Here is a 14,623-nt window from a genome sequence, read left to right as displayed (position 1 = left end):
CACACACGGCAAGGAGGCAGGCTCGCATAACCGAGTGGCAAGGCCCCTGCTCCCAGAGGCTGGATTTGAATGAACTCCGGGCCTGTTTGGGGAGGTGAAGCTGCCAGGTGTGCACAGGGGCCTCCCAGGCTCCTGGCTCCACCAGCCTGAGGTGGGGGCAAGGGTCAGGGCAATGGGGGACAATGCCGCTCAGGGTGCAGTGAGCTCCCCTGGGAAAACCGAAGTCAGCAAGACCAGGAGAGGGCCACCTCACTGGGCCTGCCTCCCCCACCTCCTGGGCCTCTCTGACCTCAGCTCCTGGACCCTGGACCCTCTGGCTGGGACTCAGCATTTTCCAGTCTTTTTCAGGGGTAGAGAGGGGAGCCTGGGTTAAACTTTACCACCATGCCCTGGCCCAGGCATCACCAGCACGGCCTCCCTGCTCCATACCTTGCATGGTTTTTGCCTCACAGGGAGGCCGCTCCTCCCTGTGGCCTAGGAGGTTCTTGTCCATCACCAGAGGGGTCCATCACCCCTCTGGTGGACATAGACATTGCCAGCGTGGTGGTCTTCTGTGCTTGGTTGAGGGCAAGGCTGGGAGGCAGTGGGTGCTGAGGTCTTCGGTGAGCAAGGCGAGAGGCAGGGAGGAGGAGGACGAGGAGGAGGAGAGCACAGCATGGAAGGACAGGACCCTAAAGGGCTTTGGCCCAACGGAGGGTGGGGCAAGAATGTTCTGAGACTTCTGTGGGCAGCAAAGAAGACTGAGCACCTGTTCCCCAGCCCCCAAGACTGAGAGCCTGCAGAGACGAGCTGGCGCAGGGCGAGGGGTGTCAGGGAACTTCAGGGTGGCAGGTGCACGGGGCAGGTGGAAGAAGGAAGAACAGAGGGGACAGAGAGGTTATGAATGGGAGCTCCTGGGGTGCAGGCTTGCTTTCCACTATGAATGGGTGGAGGAGGGAAGAGAAGAAAATTGCTTTTGAGAGCCATGCAGGCTGGGTGGCCCCAGGGCCTCCCTTGAATCCCTGCTCCACCTCCCACAGCCTTGTGGACTTGGGCAAGTCACTGGCCTCCTGAGCCTCAGTTTGCAGTGACAGTCAAGACAGCTCAGGCCAGGCGTAGTGGCTCATGCCTGTAATCCCAGCACTTTGGGAGGCCAAGGAGGGTGGATCACTTGAGGCCAGGAGTTTGAGACCAGCCTGGCCAACGTGGTGAAACCCTGTCTCTACTAAAAATACAAAAATTAGCCTGGTGTGGTGGCACACACCTGTAGTCCCAGCTACTCGAGAGGCTAAGGCAGGAGAATCTCTTGAACCTGGGAGACAGAGGTTGCAGTGAGCCGAAGTGGCACCACTGCACTCCAGCCTGGGCTACAGAGCATGCTCTGTCCAAACAAACAAACAAACACCACTCAGTGTCTCGGAAAGGACAGAAGGGGACTCCCTGGCTCAGGCAGAAGCTCAGTGGGTATGGATTTCCTTCAAGACTCGTCCTTCAGAAGAAATAGGCTTCTGGGGCAGTACAGAGGGGTCTAAGTGAGAGGCAGGCCTCCCTGGGAGCTGGGCCCAGGCTCTCTGCAGCCATGCCTTTAAGGAGTGCCTGCGGGGTGGCACGATCAGATGGACAGGCCAGGGCTGCCCAGAGCTGGGGGTGGGAGCAAGGTAAGCAGAGAGGTGAGGGGAGGAGGGTGCTGGCTTAGCAGGAGCTGCATGAATGGGCCTGGAGGGGAAAAGCTAAGGGGGATGGGGTGGCTTGAGTGGGAGTAGGTGAGGCCCAGGTAAAGGGGAGCTGTGGACCTTCCAGGACGGACGGATGTGAGCAGTCCTGAGTGGGGTCTGGGGTTAGGGTGGGGAAGGGAAGCCCCAGGCAGCCCCTGCAGGCCACTGCCCCTGGGCCCTACCGCAGCAGGGCAGCCCTGTCTCTGGGTCTCCGCTGATGCTTCCCTCTGCCCACTGGCCCCTGACCTGGTGGGATTTCCCACCATCTCTCCCGGCCCAGCCTGCCCTGCCCTCCTAGGTCTTCCCAACCTCCCCTCTGCAGAAACATCTCAGCCACGTCTGGCACCCCCAGGCATCCCTGCCTGCCTCTAGGAAATTGACCCCTTCAATGGGTTTCAGCCTCCAACCCCACCCCCGCTTGACTCCTGCTCTGTCAGCACTTGCTTGAGAAAATCATCCTGGGAAACCAGCCTCTGGGAGCAGGGGCCTTGCCACTCGGTTCTGCGAGCCTGCTGAAGCCCTCCTTGCCATGTGTGCTTGCAGGCGGGGGCCCAGAACCAAGCTAGGAGGCCACTGGCTGTCCTGTGGGACCAGGGAAGTCTGGTGCCACCCTAGCAGAGGGCCCATGGACTTCTTCTGGAGGTCAGTCTGTGCCCAGCCTCTACCACCAGTCCAGAACTTGCAGTGGGTACGGTAAACGGTGGCCCCTCTTCAGCAAACATTTCCAGGGGATTCTGGCAGCAGAGTTTCCATGGGAACATGTGCTGGTTCTGCGCTGAACCCGGTGGGGTTGGGGTTCCCTTCACAGCCAATATTGCAGGAATTGAGGCTGGTGGCCTCGGCCAGGGTAGGCAGTGCTCTTTGGCCACCCAGTGTCACAAACCTGAACTCAAGTTACAGGCAAAACCTGCTTTTCCTTTTTCTTTCTTTTTTTTTTTGTTAAAGCACATTCTAATTTAAAGTCCATGCTCCATTCTAAAGATGCCTCTGGGATTTCAGGGATGGATTTTTATGTAGTTCAATAGTTTTCTTGGCAGACAGCTTATGCAGGAGAGGTGGGCCGTTGGCTCAGTCCAGCCAGGCTGAGTGGCGTCACTCCGTTCCTTGCAATGCCAGGGGATGTCATTTGCCCACCTGAGGGGGCTTCCCCGGTCTCCCTTCCCGGACCTGTGGTCAGAATGATGGCCTCAGCCTTGACTGAGCGCGGGTCAGGCCAGACTCTCTGAACTTGGTGTTGGCGTGTGTTTTGTGTGTGTCTGGAGGTGACATATGTGGGTGACAGAAGCATATGTTACAGTGAAACATTAAAACTACAGCAAAGTGAAACTCCTCTGATGCACCTGCCACCTCCCAGCCTCTATACCCATCTCCTCCCCAGTAGCAACCAATCGGATCATTTGGGAGTGTTTTCTTCGTCGCTGCTTTTATGGCATCTAGGTGCCTACCTGTGAACATGTAAAATAAGGAGTGCCGTGTGGGCTTCCAAACAGCCGCAATGCATTCATTTTGTAGCTGTTGTTTGCACTTGCTTTGTTGATGCAGCCCCACGTGGTGGGATCTGCTGGAGACAGCACACAAGAGCTGCCAGACTCCAATTACAGCAAAGGATCCTGCAGGACAGATGGATCCTAATTTAATCAGGCCCCCTATCGAAGGCCTTTTCAGTTGTTTATGATTTTTCAACCTCACATAAGGGGCTGCAGGGAACATCCTTGTACACACACACATCTGCAAAACTTTCCCTATGGGAAATGAGGCGGGATTCCTGGGACCCAGTGCATAGAAGTTCACTGTTCTAACAGTCACCACCAAATCGCCAGGCCCTGAGGTTGGACTGGTTTCTATTCCTCAGACTCTTTATCTAGAATATTTCATTTAATCCTGAAAATGGGTCTGTGATGATGGGCAGGGGTGATCTCCCCATTTTACCAAAGCAGAAGCTGCCACTCAGAAAAGCTGACTGGCTCCAGGTCACACAGCCCAGGAGGAGCAACGCTGGGCTGCTTCGGCATGTGTGCAGTCCTGCTGTCCCCAAGGGTGTGTGTGCAGTCCTGCTGTCCCCAAGGCCAGATAGGAGAGGTGATGGAGGAGGCAGAAAGAGCCATGGAGGGATGTGGTGCCCCCAGGACTAGGGAAGCCCACAGAAGAACAGGTTTCCTTCAGAGATGGGCTGGCAGCCTCACATTCCTTATATCCAATTTCTCAGAAGTGTGTGTGTGTGTGTGTGTGTGTGTGTGTGTGTGTGTGTGTGGTTGGGGGGTCCTCCTGCCTCCTGGTATTCTATCTCTTTGGGGAATTGGAGGCAGGTCCATAGAGCCCCAGGGGTTGGGCCTCCCCAGCAGTCCACGCCTGCTGTGAGGCCTGGATCCTGGCAGCCTGTATGCTCTGATCCCAAGTCTACCCTGGAAATTCCCAGGCACAGCATGCCTGGAGGTGTGAGCCGCCTCTTAGAAGCTTTATAATCCCGGATAATGCTGCTGTAATTGGCATTGTTTTTCCATTACAATCCTCTCATTACCTGAAAACTGACTTTGCAAATGGCTATATCTGGAGTGGGTTTTATTTTACCACTTTGAGGACCTTGAGGGGCCGAGGAGTGGGGGCATTTTCTCTGTCTCTCCCTTGACTGCCCCATCCCCATCCCCCAGTGAGTTCCACAGGCCCAAGTGGGCCAGATCCTGGCCTTGGCTCAGGACATAGCCCTGTACCTTGCTCCCCACCATGGGCAGATCCAGGGATGTCCCTTCTCCCCAGATGCCCCTTCTGTCCCCCTGCCATCAAGTCCACCCATAAGAGCCTCCCTCCAACCCCTCCTCCTCCCAGCCATTCCCAGTCCAAACAAGTCTCACCTGATCTTTCTATAGCACATATCTGACCACATCATTTCTCTCTCAAAAGCCTGCCATACCTTATGGTAATGGTCAATTCATTCCAACAAGGGGGCCACCATCATTCAATGGGGAACAGTCTTTTCAACAATTGGTGCTGGGAGAGCCAAACCTCTACATGACCCCTACCTCACACCCTATACCAAACCTCACAGTGGTTTCCACTGTCCACAGGATTGGGGCTCAAACCCCTTAGTCTCACATTCAGGGCTCTTACCACTCCTACCACTCCTTCACTCTTTTTTTTTTCTTTTCTTTCTTTCTTTCTTTCTTTTTTTTTTTTTTTTTTTTTTTTTTTTTGAGATGGATTCTCTCTGTGAGGCCCAGGCTGGAGTGCAGTGGTGTGATCTGGGCACACTGCAATCTCCACTTCCTGGGTTCAAGCAATTCTTCTGCCCCAGCCTCCTGAGTAGCTGGGACTACAGGCACGTGCCACCAGGCCCAGCTAATTTTTTTTGTATTTTTAGTAGAGATGAGGTTTCACCATATTGGCCAGGCTGGTCTCAAACTCCTGACTTCAAGAAATCCACCTACCTCAGCCTCCCAAAATGCTGGAATTACAGGTGTGAGCCACTATGCTCGGCTTTTTTTTTTTTTTTTTTTTTTTTGAGACAGGGTTTCCCTCCTATCACCCAGGCTGGAGTGCAGTGGCGCAATCTCGGCTCACTGCAACCTCTGTTTCCCAGGTTCAAGCAATTCTCCTGCCTCAGCTTCCCAAGTAGCTGGGATCACAGATGTGTGCCACCACGCCTGGCTAATTTTTTTGTATTTTTAGTAGAGACAGGGTTTCACTACATTGGCCAGGATGGTCTCAAACTCCTGACCTCAAGTGATCTGCCTGCCTCAGCCTCCCAAATTGCTGGGATTACAGGTGTGAGCCACCACACCTGGCCATCCCTTCATTCTTTTAACAACATTTGTCCTGCTCCAACTATGTGTCAAGCCCAGTGCTGTGGCTGGAGTAAGAAACGGACAGTCCTGTCTTCATGGAGTCCACCAGCTATTTCTGACTGGCTCCTACTGGCCCAAAGTCACCCCAGCTCCATTCATGCTTCCATCTATGGCTTCTGTTCCCCAAGATGCTGAGCTCCCCACATCTGAGTCTGGGCTCCTACCATTCTCCCTGCCCTGAGGCCCTGCACCCTATTCTTTGCCTGAGGAATTCCTGCTCAAATGCTACCTCCAGCTGGGCACAGTGGCTCACGCCTACAATCCCACCACTTTGGGAGGCCAAGGCAGGCGGATCACCTCACGTCAGGAGTTCGAGACCAGCCTAGCCAACATGGCAAAACCCCATCTCTACTAAAAATACAAAAATTAGCCGGGTGTGGTGGCACATACCACAGATATCAGCCACAGAGTAAAACTCCGTCTCAAAAAAAAAAAAAAAAATGCTACCTCCACTGCGAAGTCTTCCTTAAAGCCCCCTCCCACACCAAGTAGTTTACTGAATCTTCTTATTTCTTTGACCTCTTTGAACTGAATCAGTTCACACACACCCATCTCCCCCCAGAATTCCCGAGTTTCCCAAGCATGGCAAACACCTCATTTGTCTCTCTTTGTCTGTGCCTGACTCACAGTAGGGGCTTAGGAGCTGTTTGTTCAAAAAATAAAGGAGTCTTTTCCTTTGCTGTTGATTCAACACCGGTTCTTAGTGAAAAAGGGATAATTTTTTTTTCGATTTCCAGGAAGTGATCTTTAATTAGTATATGACCCATTTTACATATGTGAAAATTGAGACAGACTGTTGCTGCACCCACAACACCAGGAGAAGCAGGGCAATAAAAAGTGCAGGCTCTGGAAGGCCAGCAGCCTCCGCCTAATGGGGAGGGCGGGGGAGGCTCTGTGCTGAGCTGTTGGAGGCGAGGCCAGGCACAGGGGAAAGGCCGACATTCCCCTCCCCCACCTCCTTTCGATTCCTGGCTGCCAAGGCTGTCAAGAGGCTCTGAGGACACGTGCCTGCGTCAGGGGCCATGAGCCCTGTTAGGGTGGTTCTGCTAATTGATCCCAGAAGCCCTTGTGACTGCCAGGGGATGCCTCAGCGGACTCAGCAATGTCCTGACCGCTACCTCTCGCCTCACCAGATGGCCTCCCTCCTGCCTCAGCTGCCTCTAGGCCAGGCCACATGTCCCTGATCATTCAGGGCCTGAGACTCCCCCAAGTAGCCAGCAGAACGGAGCCCGACCAGGGGTGGTGGCGGGGGTGTGTGGGGAACACTGGAGAAGCTCCTTTTTTTCTCTCTCTCTCTGGCTGATTGGATGGTTTTCCAAAAAGAAAAATTTTAATGTGTTTTCGGTTTTGTTTTGTTTTGAGACAGGGTCTCACTCTGTCATCCAGGCTGGAGTGCAGTAGTGCGATCACAGCTCACTGCAGCCTCAACCACCTGTGCTCAAGCAGTCCTCTGCCTCAGCCTCCGGAGTAGCTGGCACTACAGGTGCGCACCATCACACCTGGCTAATTTTTTGTATTTTTCATAGAGACTGGGTTTTGCCATGTTGCCCAGGCTGGTCTCAAACTCCTGAGCTCAAGCGATCCTGCCACCTTGGCCTCCCAAATGCTGGGATTACCGGCATGAGCCATTGCTGCTTAGCCAGCACTCAGCCTCAAATGCCCCCACAACTTCCTCCAGCAGCCCCACAATCTCCTGCCCCTTATGGGTGGGGAACCCTGGCATGTCATGTGACGGGGGTGGAGCCAGGAGAGCTGCTGTCCTTCCTGACCCATTGGGACAAGTCTGTGCAGCTGAGTCCCAGGGATAAGGGTAGGACCCACAGCCAAGTGACCAGTTCCAGAAATATAGATGGTCATTGTGGTGCTCAAGGCACCCCTGCCTTCTTCCTGGGTTCAAGCCTGGAGCTCAAGATTGGAGTTCAAGATTGCAGACAGCTTTAGAACTGCTAATGGGGGCCAGGCGCAGTGGCCCACGCCCGGCCAACATGGTGAAACCCTATCTCAACTAAAAATACAAAAATTAGCCAGACAGCCGGGCACGGTGGCTCACGCCTGTAATCCTAGCACTTTGGGAGGCCGAGGCAGGTGGATCACCGAGGTCAGGAGTTCGAGACCAGCCTGGCCAACATGGTGAAACCCTATCGCTACTAAAAATATAAAAATTAGCTGGGCGTGACGGTGAGCGCCTGTAATCCCAGCTACTCAGGAGGCTGAGGCAGGAGAGTTGCTTGAACCCAGAAGACTGAGGTTGCAGTGAGCCGACACGGTGCCACTGCCCTCCGGCCTGGGTGACAGAGTGAGACTCCGTTTCAAGAAAAGAAAGAACTGCTGGCTGGGCACGGTGGCTCACACCTGTAATCAGCACTTTGGGAGGCCGAGGTGGGCGGATCATGAGGTCAGGAGATCGAGACCATCCTGGCTAACACGGTGAAACCCCATCTCTACTAAAAATACAAAAAATTAGCCCGGCGTGGTGGCGGGTGCATGTAGTTCCAGCTACTCGGGAGGCTGAGGCACGAGAATGGCGTGAACCTGGGAGACAGAGCTTGCCGTGAGCTGAGATATCACCACTGCGCTCCAGCCTGGGTGACAGAGCAAGACTCTGTCTCAAAAAAAAAAAAAAAAAAAAAAAAGAACTGCTAATGGGTATGGGGATTTTTTATGAGGTAATGGAAATGTTCTGGAATGCGACAGCAGTGATGGTTACACAACCTCGTGAATATGCTAAAATCCATTGAATTGTACACTTTAAAAGGGTAAATTGATAGTATGTGAATTACATTTCAATAACACAAAACAAAAATAAACGGAAAAAAATTGCCCTACTTAAACACTTTCTGTTGTCCCCTGTTCATTACCCTTAGGACAGAGCACACACACACTTCCCTGGGACGTGGCTCAGCTTCTTCCTCCATCCAGCCTGCCCTGCCCGTCCCCTTTCCTGCCCTTCCTCCTTTCCTCCTACAGAAGGGCCCTGCTGGGGTCTCTTTCAAGGTCCAGGCTCTGGCACATGAAACTCCCTCTACCTGTCAGATGGTTAAATGCCTATTCAGTTTTTATCTGTGGCGATAAGTAAGCATTGATCTCATTTCACAGATGAAGAAACCAAGCCTTAGAAAGATATAACAACTCACCCAAAGTCACCTAGCTGGCAGATGGTGCAGTTGAGATTCAGGCCCCAGCAGTGGCTTCAGAATCCATGATCTGAACCACTTTGGTTGGTGGCCTTCTGTGGTAGGCTGAAGAATCCCACCCTCGCCAAGATATCCACATCCTAATCCTGGAACCTGTGAATGTTACCTTATATGACAAAGGCGCTGCAGATGTGATTAAGGATCTGGAGATGAGATTATCCTGGATCATTACAATCACAAACGCCCTTATAAAGAGGGATGCAGAGGGAGATTACAGACCAAAGGCAGAAGGTGGCGTGATGATGGAAGTAGAGAAAGAGGTCTGAAGATGGTACACTGCTGGTTTTGAAGATGGAAGAAGAGGTCACAGCCAGAGAACAGAGCCCCAGAAGCAGGAGAGGGCAAGGAAACGGATACTCCTCAAAGCTTCTGGAGGGAACGTGGCCCTGTGAACACCCTGGTTTCTGCCTGTTGAACTGATTCTGAATTTCCGGTCTTGAGAACTGTAAGAAAATAAATGTGTGTCTTGTTGTGGGTTTTCTAAAAATAATTTTTTTCTTTCTTTTTTCTCCCGGCTTTTCAATAGGGATAACGTGTGTTGTTTTAAGTCACCAGGTTTGTGGTGATTAGTTACAGCAGCCATAGAAAATGAAGACACTGGCCAGGCGCGGTGGCTCACGCCTGTAATCCCAGCACTTTGGGAGGCTGAGGGCAGGTGGATCACCTGAAGTCAGGAGTTTGAGACCAGCCTGGCCAACATGGCGAAACCTGTCTCTACTAAAAATACAAAAATTAGCTGGGTGTGGTGGTGCATGCCTGTAGTCCCAGCTACTCAGGAGGCTGAGGCAGGAGAATCGCTTGAACCTGGGAGATGGCGGTTGCAATGAGCCAAGATTGCGCCATTGCACTCCAGCCTGGGCGACAGAGCAAGACTCCATCTTAAGGGAAAAAAAAGAAAAGAAAATGAAGACACTTTCCCTCCTAGAAAAGCCTATTCTGCCTCCCAGGCTGGGCCCCTCTCTGAGAGGCTCTCCTGCCCCGCGGTCAGTGGCCCACCCTGTTTTGTGCTCCTTGGGGATGCTTCCTGTGACCTCTGACCCTGGAGCTTACCTCGGTCATGACCTCCATGCTCACCCTGACCTTGGGCCTCTTGTATGGCTCCCAGCACTGACCTCACCAGGCTGGAGTCATCTTCCAGTTGCCCAGGGGCAGGCACCAGCTCTGGGGCAGTGTGGAAGAGGAAAGTGAGGCTTGGAGGGGGGCACCAAATGCTCAAGGTCACTCAGCTAGCAAGAGGCAGAGCCGCTGAATGTGTGGCCAAGAGATGACCAGGGCACCCAAGCCGAAGGGCTCGTGAGGAAAGAGGCCACATTGGCTGCCCACTGCCCCTAGGTTCCAATCCGGGCACCCATCTGGGCCCACATAGAATTGGACCATTGCTGGTGGGCTTGGCTTTAGGAAAACCTGATAGCAAATTCCAAACCAATAAGAGCAAATAAATGAGGGGTGATTACCGACAATAAGAGAGGATACACTGCAGGGTGCCTCCAAATCGCATCTCCTCCAGTACGTTTTAAGTGCTTTATAGGTCATTAACTACTTGACAGAGAGAGCCTGACACTTAAAGCAAAGAATTTGGTACCTCTGCCAGGGAAAATCAATCAGAAATGAAGCTAGAGCATCAGAGGCGTTAAGATGTACCAGGCGGGCCAACGGGATTCAATTGACACAGAATTTTAAGACCCTCTCCACTGTGTAAAGTAAGGCATACTGGTATTTGAAGCCATTTATAAATCCCAAACTAGAATTTAGAAACACTTAACCTCTCCCCTGCCATTTTTTTTTTTGTGTGTGGATGTTAATGAAATATTTCAAAGACATGGAAAAGTACAGAGATAAACTAGAGCATCTAAGTCCCCCATCTGACTCTGTCAAATGAAATATTGCAGCTATGTGCAGCTATGATTGAAGCACCCACTTTTTTTTTTTTTTTTTTGAGATGGAGTCTCCCTCTGTCACCCAGGCTGGAGTGCAATGGTGCGATCTTGGCTCACTGCAACCGCAGCCTCCCAGGTTCAAGCGATTCTCTTGCCTCAGCCTCTCAAGTAGCTGGGACTACAGGTGCCCGCCACCATACCCAGCTAATTTTTGTATTTTTAGTAGAGACACGGTTTCACCATGTTGGCCAGGCTGGTCTCGAACTCCTGAGCTCAGGTGATCCACCCACCTTGGCCTCCCAGAGCGCTGGGATTACAGGTGTGAGCCACTGCGCACAGCCAACAGGTGCACCTTTAGAAAGAGGGTGCTTCGGATGGGCACAGTGGCTCATGCCTGTGGTCCCAGCACTTTGGGAGGCCGAGGCGGGAGGATCACCTGAGGTCAGGAGCTTGAGACCAGCCTGGCCAACATGGTGAAACCCTGTCTCTACTAAAAAATACAAAAATGAGCTGGGTGTGGTGGTGCATGCCTGTAGTCCCAGCTACTAGGGAGGCTGAGGCAGGAGAATTGCTTGAACCCAAGAGGCGGAGGTTGCAATGAGTGGAGATCGTGCCACTGCACTCCAGCCCAGCAACAGAGTGAGACTCCATCTAAAAAAAAAAAAAAAAAATTGGTGGGGCGTGGTGGCATGCACCTGTAGTCCCAGCTACTTGGGAGGCTGAGGCAGAAGAATCACTTGAACCTGGGAGGTGGAGGTTGCAGTGGGCCAAGATTGCACCACTGCACTCTAGCCTGAGAGACAGAGCGAGACTCTGTTTCAAAAAAAAAAAAAAAAGTGCACCTGTTTTTTCTTCCTGGCTTTTCAAATCCTTTCTGTCTTCTGGCTCTGCCTTGTCAGGGAAACCTAAGCTGACCACCCACCCCTGCCCAAGACATCACTCCTTCCTCTGAAATCAGAGTGCAATTACTGCCTCTTTAATTAACTTGGCAATTAATCACCAGCTGCTTATGAAACAGCTTTTATTGTCCTTGTCCATCTTGGGATGTGGGTGGGAATGAAGACCAGGCAGGAAGAGGGAGGAGGGGCGGGCAGGCAGGGCCCTGCTCTGGCACCAGGCTGGGCAGGGTCAGCTGAAAAGGCTTGATGTCCAGAGGGTCGGCTGCCTCCCAACTCTGTTTCCACAGCTGCCAGGCACCAGGATCTGTGGAATCCCAAGAGAGCAGTGGGCAGCGACAGGGACATCCACCTTGTGCAGCCCTGGGGCCTCTGCTCTCGATGTTCCCTACTAATCAAAGTGTTCTTTCCTCATTGAGCCTTGTTGAATTGTGTCCCCAGAAAGATATATTGAAGTCCTGACCGCCGATACCTGTGAATGCAACCTGATTGGGAAACAGGGTCTTTGCAAATGTAATCATCTTAAGATGAGGTCATACCGGATTAGGATGGGGCCTAAATCTAATGACTGATGTCCCTATAAGAAGGCCATGTGAAGACAGATGCAGGGAGCACTCATTCACCACACCATCAAGCCAGCTCCTCCTCTTCATGCCTCAATCTGGCTGCCTATGGGAGACAGGCTTTCAGCATTTTTCTAGTTGATTAACCCTTCCCTGCCCAACTCCGGAAGAAGCTTCTACACCTTCCTTTGTCAGAGGAAGCCCTCTCCCCCATCCCATCTCATACATCATCTCTCAATCAAAAGGACCTACTTGGGGGGGCATCCCAAGAACCCCCTCCCCCTCAGAGAACAGCAGCCAGGAAGTCAGTCTGCTTCACGATCCTCCTCATGACTTCCACAGGAAAATCCACCCCAAATGCCCCAAACTGTCAGAGTGGGCAATGCAGCCTGGTTTGAGCAGAGTGCTTCCAACTTCCCCTGTGATGGGGGTGCAGGGTGAGGTCAGGGGGTGGATTCCCAGGAAAGGAAAGAGCCCAGCAGGTTACCAGGAATTTAACATGGAAGCAGAGGCTGTGCCATTCATACTGCCAAGCACAGTGCTGGGTATAGCATGTTCAAGCGTGTTCATTTAAATGACACTTTTTTTTTTTTTGAGACAGAGTTTCGCTCTTATCGCCCAGGCTGGAGTGCCAGTGGCATGATCTCGGCTCACTACAACCTCTGCCACCTGGGTTCAAGTGATTCTCCTGCCCCAGCCTCCCTAGTAGCTGGGATTACAGGCACCCACCAGCATGCTCAGCTAATTTTTGTATTTTTTAGTAGAGATGGGGTTTCACGATGTTGGCCAGGCTGGTCTTGAACTCCTGACCTCAGGTGATCCACCCACCTCCGCTTCCCCAAGTGCTGGGATTACAGGCGTGAGCCACTGTGCCCGGCCGAAGTAAGTTTTGTTTTGTTTTGTTTTGTTTTGTTTTGTTTTGAGATGAAGTCTCACTCTGTCGCCCAGGCTGGAGTGCAGTGGTACCATCTCGGCTTACCGCAAGCTCCGCCTCCTGGGTTCACGCCATTCTCTTGCCTCAGCTTCCCGAGTAGCTAGCTGGGACTACAGGTGCCCACCACCACGCCCGGCTAATTTTTTGTATTTTTAGTAGAGACGGGTTTTTTTTTTTTTTTTTTTTCTGTCACCCAGGCTGAAGTGCAAGTGGTACAATCATAGCACTGCAGCCTCCAACTCCTGGGCTCAAGTGATCCTCCCACCTCGGCCTCCCAAGTAGCTGGGACTACAGGTGCACACCACCACGCCCAGAAAACTTCTTAATTTTTTGTTGTAGAGACAGGGTTTCTCCATGTTGCCCAGGCTGGTCTCAAACTCCTGGGCGCAAGCGCTCCTCCCACCCTGGCCTCCCAAAGTGCTGGAATTATAGGCGTGAGCCACAGGGCCTGGCAGTAATAACCCATCTTCTAACCTATCTCGTGCTCTAACACAACACTCTTGATAGACAGGAAACTGAGCTCTGACACTGCACAGGGCATCGCTGTGTAGAGGATCCGAGATCCAGTAATGTAAGCATGTCCAAGCATCAGCTCAGCCATTCATCCCCAGGTGACCGAATTTCTCTGCACCTCGGTTTCCTCATTCTCGGGAGAGAATAGTAATATCATCTCCTAGGGATGTTGCCAACATTAAAGATAGCTCTAAACACCTGTATGCATATTTTCCACTAATTCATTCAACTAACCGTTTTGAGCACGTACTGCGTGCTAGGCCCTGGGGAGACAGTGGTGAGCAGCACGAACCCCATGTTCCTATCTCCAGGTGCTGTTTGGTAGAGAAGGACAAGGAAATGCACGTAGCGTTATGATAGGGAGCATGGAAGCAGAGAGGAAAAGGCCGCAGAGTTCAGGAAGGTCCGAAAGAGCAGCGGCCACCGCCGGAGCGAAAAGGCAAAGAATGAAATCCACAAACCCCCACCCCCACGGCCTTAGTCCCTTCTTTGTCTCAGCCAATCAGACGTCAGCATTGCTGGCCGACCGACCAATCAAGAGCTGGAACAGGAGCCCTAGTCTCAGGCCCGGTTTCCCGGGGGAGGGCGGCCGGAACCAGCGCGCCCCGCCCCTGCCCCGACCACGCCCCGCCCGCCCCGGTCCGGCCCCTCCCCAGACCACGCCCCGCTGCGGCCAGCCTCGCCCGCCCAGAGCCCCGTGGCCAGCGGCCGGCCGCGGGGCCGTTTTGTCCTGAGGGCCAGAGAAAGGGAGAAGGGGGTGGGGGGACAGACACGTGGCCGCAGAAGGATTTACAACATTTTCTTTCGCCATCGATGATATCGCAAAATGTGTGAGAGAGGCGGCTGCGCAGCCCAGAAGGGAGCGTGAGGGAGCGCGGGCCAGGTAAGCAGCCCCGGCGGTTTCGCCGCGGACGGGACCGGGGGGCGACCGCGGGCACCAGCCACGCGCAGCGGCTCCGCGGGGTCTCGGCCGGGTCCGCGCTCTGAAGGGTCTCGAGAGCCATGGGTGGTGCAGGCGGGACCCTCGAGCCGAAGCATCTCCGGTGACCCGGGGTTGCCGAGGCGGTGTAGACCAGCACAGGTGGTCCGGCCCAGGCGCCTCCGAAAACGGGG

Source organism: Pongo pygmaeus, chromosome 23, assembly GCF_028885625.2.
Source record: "Pongo pygmaeus isolate AG05252 chromosome 23, NHGRI_mPonPyg2-v2.0_pri, whole genome shotgun sequence".
NCBI classification, from domain to species: Eukaryota; Metazoa; Chordata; class Mammalia; order Primates; family Hominidae; genus Pongo; species Pongo pygmaeus.
The sequence above is the reverse complement of the archived record's forward strand: the minus strand, read 5'-3'. Positions refer to the sequence as shown.